Here is a 10,354-nt window from a genome sequence, read left to right as displayed (position 1 = left end):
ATGTTGTGCAATGCAATGCACAGGCCAAATACCTCTAACCTGTACACACATGCTAAAGGCATTGTTCACTCAATAGTCATGACCCATGGGGGACCCGCGAAGTCCATGTACCCCTCACTTCGGAATATACCTCGGATCACGAGTCCTCTCGCTCTGGAACTGACCTCGAATCACGAGTTCACAAATAGGCCACATCCTCACTCTCTGTCAAATGTGCCTTATATATATATATATATATATATATATATATATATATATATATATATAGTTGTATACAATATATGTATATAAGGCAAAACTGACAGGGGGTGAGTATATGGCCTATATATAAGATGAGTATTCAAAATATGGTTCAAGTCTAGAACCCCAATATGAAACACCAACTCAAAAGTAAGCATGATAAATCAATGAAATAAAATGCCAATGAAAGTACGAGTCACAATGCCATAAGCCATATGAGGACATAGATAAATCAAATCAACCATGGAATGAATCATAAAACCATCTCAATCAACATAAAGAGTCGAAGACACCCTTTACTTCCAAATATAACAAGTACGCCTCACAACTATGTCTTGTGTGACCAAAGTGCTCCATCTTTTTCATGTATCATCATCAGTACCAAGTCATAATTCGTTATCGATATACATATGAAATGAGAATGTATGCCATGCATGATATCATCATAATTATACAACGATTCAGGCCTAATCTCATCATTCTTCCATTCTAATCTCATTATCCTTCCTTTCTAATAAATAACACAACAAGAAATAAATGAGTGCAACACGTTTCACAACACAACAATTAAGGCAACAAGCGTAATCACAATAACAGGGAAACAAGCCACAATCAACCAACCTAATAGAATACAATCCCAAATCACCATAGTACGAACACAAATACACCATCGCAATGTGTAAATAATGGCGACAAACCCACATAGTCTGAAGTCATACCAACCTAGGTAATATCCAACCAAACATCATGTCTGAAAACCTAATCATGCTTTCTCTCATCAATTCTACACAATACATACGTTTCTCTAATCAAAGTCTAACTAAGGTAACCCGTAACCGACCTCAAATATATAACAGGAGCTACGAACTACTCCACACAAGCCTTCTGTTTTCGAAGCGCTTCACAATAGTAGTAATATAGTAAATAACATCGCAAGTAAGTAAATGACCACAACAACCAACTAATCAAACGAGAAATTAGTTTAGGAAAGGTTACTCGAAATACCGAAAATACCCCTAACGAGTCACGAGGGCAAAACGGGAAAATAAAGGTGAAATTACCTTACCCATTGTCCCAACAATCATAATCCTTAAATACATGGGTTTCTAATAACATTAGAGTGTTCCATTTCATCAATTAGTCAAAAACCCCAAACTTGGGTGAAACCCTAAGTCTTATGAATAGATTCTTGGACCATCAAGCAATTCAATCCCAGAATATGTTAATCTACACTTTCAGATGATATAAACAGTAAGTTAATCAACAATAATCAATTTATACTGGGGGTTTCATGATTAGGATCCTAGGTCTCATCACCTACCACTCTAAGACCTTAAACAACCATGGAAACTCAAAAAAGAAAGGTACAAAACCAAGACAATAGGTTTGAACTTGTCACGACCCAACTCCGTAGGCCGCGACTAGTGTCCGTGCTGGACACCCAAACGTACCCAATAACCCAAATTAGCAAACGACAGAATATTTTCAAATATTAAAGTCACTTGGCGTTAGTAATGATCATAAATGAACCGACGCAGTACATGGAAGCCGGTGAGGCTGTCACAAATCATATCATACCCAAACATATACAGAACCCACACAAGTATGTCTACAGACCTCTACCGAACATGACAGACTCATGAGACGGGACAGGGCCCCGTCATACCCCTGAATAGTGTACATATATATAATAGCGGCAGACTGTACCAATATACCGGCTCTGAACAAGAGAGCGCTCCCAATATAGCAGAATAGATGTCCTAGGTAGGCGGTCAGCAAATCTGTCTTCTGTACCTGCGCGGCATGAAAATGCAGCCCCCGAAGAAAGGGGGTCAGTACAAAATATGTACTGAGTATGTAAAGCACAGAACGTAGTAAACAAAGTCATCATCAAAACAGAAGGTACAGAAAATGGACAGAATACCCAGATTAGCAAAATACTGATCATAAAGCATAAATAGTATTTGTTGAAAACATATGTCGTACCTGGTCCCATTGCGGAACAAGATTTTAACCGAAACAGAACTTACAGAGAAGTGAATGTGACATCCGAAGTATCAAATGCATATTTTCAAAACATGAGGAGTGTGTACAGAAACATATATCACATCATATCCGGCCCCTGCCAAGGGGCTCAGCAAACAGAACGTGGCCACCCCCCGACGCTGGTGCCACCATACATAAGGAACAGAATAGGGGATAACCCCGTCACATAACATATCATATCAGATGGCCATATCAGATCATATCATATCAGAATGTGTGTACATGGCACAGCATACTCCAAAACCCATGTACATGTATACCTACCCCCTCACATCGAGGCACGACGAACAATGCAGTGGAATACGCTTGACAACATATCCTGGCCCGGGCTCAGTGTGGGAAATATTGAGGCATCCACGAATGGAGTAGTGAGAGACTAAATGCAATAAAAATATCACGGATTTCCAGAGACTCAATGAGGCATATCGAATGACAAATCAAATCAATGAAGTCGGACGGAATCTTAGCAAGTGTATGTCATATGTCATAATGAGTTACAGAAGAGTAATCCTCCTGAAATCGTTTTCATATTTCAAAATAGCCTACCAAACTCGAGGGAGTCACCAAATGATTTTCCTTAGTAGTTGAAAGGATAATTAAAACATTTCATTTTATATTATTTGAAAATAGGGCAATAGTACAATAAGAGAGCAAAGCGGGAATAGTGGGAGACTAAATGCAACCCAAAATATCGTACCTTTACATAGACTCAATAAAGTATTTAAGATAAGTATCATTAGTAGTTGGAAAAGTAGTCAGGACGTTTCCTTGAAAATCGCTTGAAATCAAGTCACAAATTACCATAAGGGTAAAATAAAAAATAGTGGGCCCACCTCGGGACAAACAAAGCGGCGGGCTCAAATTACGTATATTAAGCTTATGGGATCACCTATAGAGGACTTAGGGGTATTCCCCAGCTTTCTAGGCAGTTTGGAGAGGCTTGCTTAATTTTTCAATAAAGCATGCTTAAGGGGTTCAATTCTATTGAACGAAAACGCAGTATTTTCAAATGCGGATTCAGATGGGCAGAATGTCTTCCGAGGTGCAAATCCAATCCTAGTACACCTAGGACATGCCAAAAGAAGAATCGGGGTAGCTTTACATACCTTTCAAGCTCCTTACGCCTTTCCAAGCTCACTTCCCGTTTCGTCAAAAATCTGCAAATGGTCATATTTACCAATTGTGAGTTATAGATTCTACGAATTCAACTTAACTCATATTTGTCTACCGAAATTTCGGCAGCACCTCCCCTATACATATAGCACCCCCGGGAATTTAACTCGGCCAAAACAATCAACAACAACCCAACAACAACATCAACAACAACAACAATCACACTAAACACAGTATAACACAACTAGCTATCTTTCCAACACAATGTCATAACCTTCACTTCAACCTTAAATTCCAAACTAATCTCAATGGTTTCACATTCATCATCAATCTAGAGCATCACAACATAATTTAGAAGCATTTCATATCGTTTCCTCAAATTATACACACGATATACATAATATACAAACTTTCCGCCAAAGTCATAATTCATCCAAAACTCCTAATCTTTGGCATATGTATTCATAACATGTTTCCATCTTCCAAATCTATCAATGATCATCATAATTTGCAACCTAACAACTTCATTTTCATAATGTCATAAAATCGTACTAAAACGACATAAGCTTCTACATTCCATTTCAATGCAAACTTATATCATTTTATCTTCATTTACATTGCAAGCATCACAACAACACAACTAACACATTAAACAAAATTAATTCACTCCCATTCCAACTCCAATATACCACACGGCCAAATGCTCTTTTTATCAATTCAACCAAATTTATTCAACTTTCATTCTCAATATGAATTCCATCATACTCACAACTAGAATACAACATAATTTCAATTCATCATTGGCATACAATGCATGCATACACACGGCCATACACTCTATTCCATACCCACTTTGAAATCTTCCATTTTTCCATACAATCAACTCATTCCCACTTACTACAACACAAACAAAACTTCATAACACAATAAAAAGAGATGAACTCTTACCTTTTTCTCCAATCTCCTTCACTCAAACATGTTGTCATATTGAAGAAACAAGGGCTCTTTCTTCCCAAACAATTGCACCATGTTGTAGAGGACCCTTAATATAGTAGGAATACCACAAGAAAAATATTTTTGGAGGAAGATTTAGAGTAGTTGTTTTTCCATGGCCATGGCCGAAAATGGAGTGGTCTTATTTTTGCTCAAGGTTTCTTGATTCTTCTATGACTTAAAGATGACTTAGTCATCTTTTAAGTCCACAAATTAAAACCCACACATGGGCCTTGGACCATTAAGGGGCCGACCACCCCTCTACAATTGGGCCTCAATTTAGTTAAAAAACAAATTCCAAGCCCAATTGGTCAAAATTCTTATTTTGTAATTCCCGAAACTAATTTCCAAAATTCCCATTTTTGCCCTTGGCCTCATTCCGTATTTCCACACCAATATTTTTCATGAAATCACACATATATAAATTCAAATCAACATATGAACTTATTTCTTACAAATTGAAATAACTTTCCAATTTTCCAATTGTGCGAAAGCACGGGATATAACATCCTTCCCCCCTTTAGAACATTCGTCCTCGAATGTTATATTAGGCTTATAGGGTCTGTAGGTACTTCGGGGAAGTTTCTCTTTATGGTCAGCACACATAATACACATTCATTAATGAATATAACTAAGCAAAGCTTTTAAATTAGCTGGAGGGATAGCGAACAACTGAGGATATTTCTTCTTCATCTTCCCATGTCATCTCCTCCCTGTTATTATTCCGCCACAGCACCTTAACGGAAGCTACATCTTTGTTCCGTAATTTTCTTACTTGGCAATCCAGAACGGCTACAGGCTGCTCTTCGTCCGATAGTTCCTCCGTCACCCGAATATTATTTGCTGGAAATATTCTAGGAGGATCGCCGACACATTTTCGGAGCATGGATACGTGAAATACCGGATGTACTTCTTCCAAATCAGATGGTAGGTCTAGCCCGTAAACGACATTCTCAATTCTTCGAACAATCGGATAAGGTCAGATATATCGCGGATTGAACTTACTCTTTTTACCGAATCACATTATGCCATTCATAGGAGATACTTCAAAAATACCCAATCACTAACCTGGGATTCCAACGGTCGACGCCGTTTATCAGAATATGACTTCTGTCGACCCTAAGCTGCTAATTGTCTCTCTCGGATAAGTTTCACCTTATCAACTGCCTATTGGATCATATCTGGGCCTATTAATTCTGTTTCGCCAATATCAAACTAGCCGATGGGTGACCTGCATTTTATGTCATACAAAGCCTCATATTAAGCTAGAATGGTAGCGGTTATTATAAGCAAACTCGATCAACGGCAGATGATCGTCTCGGCTACCTCCGAAATCAATAATACAGGATCGCAACATATCTTCTAGCATTTGTATAGTGTGCTCCGCCTGTCCGTTACTCTGAGGATGGAATACTGTGCTTGGACATACCTGAGCCCCTAATCCTTCCTGAAACGAATCTCCAGAAATTAGTCATAAACTGAGTATCTCTGTCAATGACAATAGATATAGGAGCTCCGTGGAGTCTCATTATTCCTTTAATACATATAGTCTGGCATAATCCCCAACCGAATAAGTGGTTCTGACGGGGAGAAAATGGGCTGATTTTTGTCAGTTTATCAACTATACCACATATGGAAATCATACTTCCGTGGAGCGCGAGGCAAACCCGTAATGAGATCCATACTAATTATTTCCCACTTCTAAGTCAGAATTTTCATTTCCTGAAACAGTCCACCCGGTTTCTGATACCCAATTTTAACTTGCTGACAATTTGGGCACTGGTCAACGGGTCTTACGATGTCGGGCACACATAATCTGCCTCGGTATAACAATACTCATCTGGTAAAACCTCGAGTTGGATCTTTTCCTTGTCCAAGGTTGTATCTCTGTACGATACTAAAATAGAATCCTCAAACTGACGCTGTTTTACCTTTCCCAAGATCGATGATTCAGTAACTTGTTCGGACAAAATTCCAATATCTTCAGAACCGACCAAACGAACTCTAAGGCTAGCTGACTAATGAGTTTTACAGACCGATTCTTTACTTCTGAATGTACGCCGGTCAAGCCGTCCGTAGACTCACGACTAAGTGCGTCTGTCACAGCTTTAGCTTTTCTGGGGTGGCACAAAATATTAACATCATAATCCTTCAATAATTGAACCATCTTCTCTGCCGCGAATTAGGCTCCCTTTTTCTTAAAACGTATACTGGCAGCCCTTAGGATCCGTATAAATATCAACGCGCACCCCACGTAAGTAATACCACCATATCTTTAAATCATGAATCACCATAGCTAATTCCAGACCATGGGCGAGATAATTTTTCCTCGTGCGGTCTGAGCTGCCGAGGGACATAGGCCATAATCTGACCATTTCCAGACAACTACATATTTCAGTCGATGTCGAAGGCCTAGACCAGTCCTTTATTGCTTCAATCTTCTGTATGTCAGTTATTTTCGTTCATGCTTAATTTATTTTACTTTCATTCGCTCCCCTTCCTTGGGGTTATACTTACACCATATTCGAATCCTTTCCTTCTAACCTACAACTTGATTATCTTCGTACGAAACCTTAACAGAATCATAATTACATAGTACACAATCTTACTCGATAGTTGGCACTCAAGTGATATAATTAGGGTAGTTGCTTATCTCATAGTAACCACATACTTTCTTCATACCCATTCCTTATCTGTCGTCCTATTTTCTCGACGATCGAATTATTTGATATTCACATAATTTATCATTTCATGTCGTAAGTTTTTCTTTGCCCTGTACTATTCCATTTTAGTTTGCTTTCGCAATTAACTTCGTGCTTTGCCCGTCGACTCTTTCAGAGGCTCCGCTTAATTACGTTTCTCACGGTTCACTTCTCCTGACATTTGAATCTTCCAATCTCAACCGGTAGCGAAATAGGTATCAATCTATTTCGTAACATTGGTACCACACCTTTCCCCTTTTCTCGTACATTCTCTCCAGTTAATGTTTTTCGTATATGACAACACTGGCTATTAGGGTTCACCAATCAATCGACATCATCATAAATGGGGGGGGGGGGGCTACACATACGCATATATATCACTGCCATTCTTTTACAATACATCTTCAATCACTTGTTCGAATTTACTCTAATTTCAGGGCTGCGCTGCTTTTTCTTTCTTTTTAACAATCAAATCCGTCTCAGCTCGTGTGACCCCTATAAAATTTCTAGCCATTCCACACATCCTAATTCCATTTAGGTTACCCCGAATTTCCTATTCGTCTCTCATATCTAAGTTGCGAAAAGTTTGTACATTTCCCAGGGGGTCACCCATCCCAGAATTGCTCTGGCCCTGGCACGCTAAACCTTACAACTTTAATGCATTTAGGCACGTTAAGACCGGTATAATTACATTGATTGCCCCGCACAGCCTTTGTCACTTAATTTAAGATAAATCGGGGTCTTAACACCTTTTCAAAATGTTCTCATAGCGGGTCCCACCACGACCTAGCGAGAATTATTTTACCTATCTGACTATATGGTTGCTGTGTCGCCCCTTGTACGTCTTCAATACTTATGTCACGACCCAACCCCGTAGGCCGTGACTAGTACCCGATCTGGGCACCCAAACACATATATCCAATGCTATCTTAACTGTTATCAAACGCGTTCAAGTATAAAGCAGAAGCCGTCAAGGCTATATTTCAAATTTAGATAATTTCCAGAAAAATTTTGGCAGAGTTTCCTTTGTTTTACAGACTATCCAAAATGACCCTGCGCACAGAAAATACAAACAAAGGCCACACCGGCCAACAAAGCAACATATGAACGTATGCGGACCGGCCGCCGCGGCGAATGGGATCGCCCTACACAACATATACACACATCCGTACAGAAAGACCCTAACCCACAAACATATCTACAGGCCTCTAACAGACATACAGAGTCATGCGACGGGATAGGGCCCCGCCATACCCGGAGTTGCCATACATACAGAATATACAGAAGACAGAAGATATATACCAAAAGTACACGCTCCGGATCAAAGGAGCTCTCCAAAATAGCAGAATCTGAGCCCTAGACTCGCGGCGTGTCTCCAAGTGCGTCTGTACCTGCCGGCATGTAGCGCAGCCCCCGAAGAACCGGGGGTCAGTACGAAAAATGTACCGAGTATGTAAAGCAGAAACATAACAAACATAATCATAACATGAACCGGAAGCACAGAAGTATAACGGATAGAACCATAGATCAAACGGACGGACAGAATTATGGTCCAGACGGACGGGCAGAATCACAATCCATACGGACAGGCGGAATCAGAATCCAATCAGACAGAGAGAATCATAATAGAGCACAGGAACGTGGTCGCCACTCCTGCCTCTGGCGCCACAACATATCATATTTCAGAAGATTTCATATCTTCGAACATCTCCGTCACATAACACATCATATCATAACCAGGGTAACCCCGGGGACAGATCACACGCCGGGAAACCGGACACATCATACTTCGTAACATATACACGGTAACCGGGAATGACATATACCACAGTACCCCGGAACCGAACACATCATACTTCGGAATTCATACATGGGACCCGGCCCCCGACAAGGGACTCGGTGGCCCATCCGCATGATATAAACCGGCCCGGATCCGGTGAAAGGGATCATAGCATATGCACGAACTGATTAATGAGAAACCACATACATACAGATCATTATACCGACTCAATCAAACTGAAGTAGGCCAAATGGCGAGTCCAATCAGAGTATTCGGATAGCGTTCATAACACGCGCCCCTATCCTACTTGGGAAGGCGCGACAGATTATCACCGAAATCAGATTTCCAAATATCAAACCATTTCGTAGGATTTATAAAAATAGTCATATCTTGATCAGAATAATAGTCCAGATGTTACTTTTGAAAAACGGACAGGAATAAGGCAATTTAGGTCATACAAGAGGTATCGGGGCTCCGAGGGCCCACCTCGGACCAACTCGAGGCGACATGCGTAAATTACTGATAATAGACCTTATGAGGTCATCCATAGTCATTTGGAAGTATTCCGACTCCGTTTGGGAAGATTCCATACAAAAGTTCACTTCGGGGACAAGTTATAAGGAAAGTGATTCAATCTTACTGAAGGAATTGGAGCGGATTTCCATCTCGAATTCCGAGGAACGGAGTCGTATTTAAGGCTCGCGGCCGAGCCTATTATGTTCAGAACATGCCTAAGAAGGAAGGGGTAGGCTTTACATACCTTGGTTGCGTCCTACGCTCGTCCAAAGTCGATTCCTGTTTCGCTCAAAAACTGCAAATGCTCACATTTACCAGTTACTATTCATGAGACTTAACATTTCTAACCTTAACCAATACTTGTCTATAAGAATTTGGGCAGCACCTCCCCTATACATATAGCCTCCCCGAGATTCAACTCGGCTCCAAACAACCAACAACAACCCAACAACAATATCAACAACATCAACAGTTATCATAATTCATAATATACACAATTAGTCTACTTTACGACATAATACAATAATCCTCATTTCAACTTCACGCTCCTAAATCAATACCAACATTCTCTCATTTATTCTAATCAAAGTCATTACAATACCATTCGGAGTCATATCATACCATTTTCACAAGATATACATAGGGTATACACCATATACAAGTTTCCTACCAAAAGCATAATTCGCTCACAACTTCCAATCTTTTAGCAAACATGTTCATGATATACTTATATCTTTCAACTTCATCAATGCCAACCATAATTTGCCTCTTACTACTTTCATTCCCACATTTACATAAGTTACAATAAACTTGCATAATTTCCTACAACAACTTAACAACTATTCTTCCATGACAACAAGAACCATTATTCTTTCATTCACTTCACAATAACACAATTAACATACTAGAGAAATTTAGTTCATATTCCATCCTACACATAGCACCACACGGCCATACCTTATAA

Source organism: Lycium barbarum, chromosome 5 (genome assembly GCF_019175385.1).
Source record: "Lycium barbarum isolate Lr01 chromosome 5, ASM1917538v2, whole genome shotgun sequence".
Classification (NCBI taxonomy): domain Eukaryota; kingdom Viridiplantae; phylum Streptophyta; class Magnoliopsida; order Solanales; family Solanaceae; genus Lycium; species Lycium barbarum.
This window is presented reverse-complemented; position numbering follows the sequence as displayed.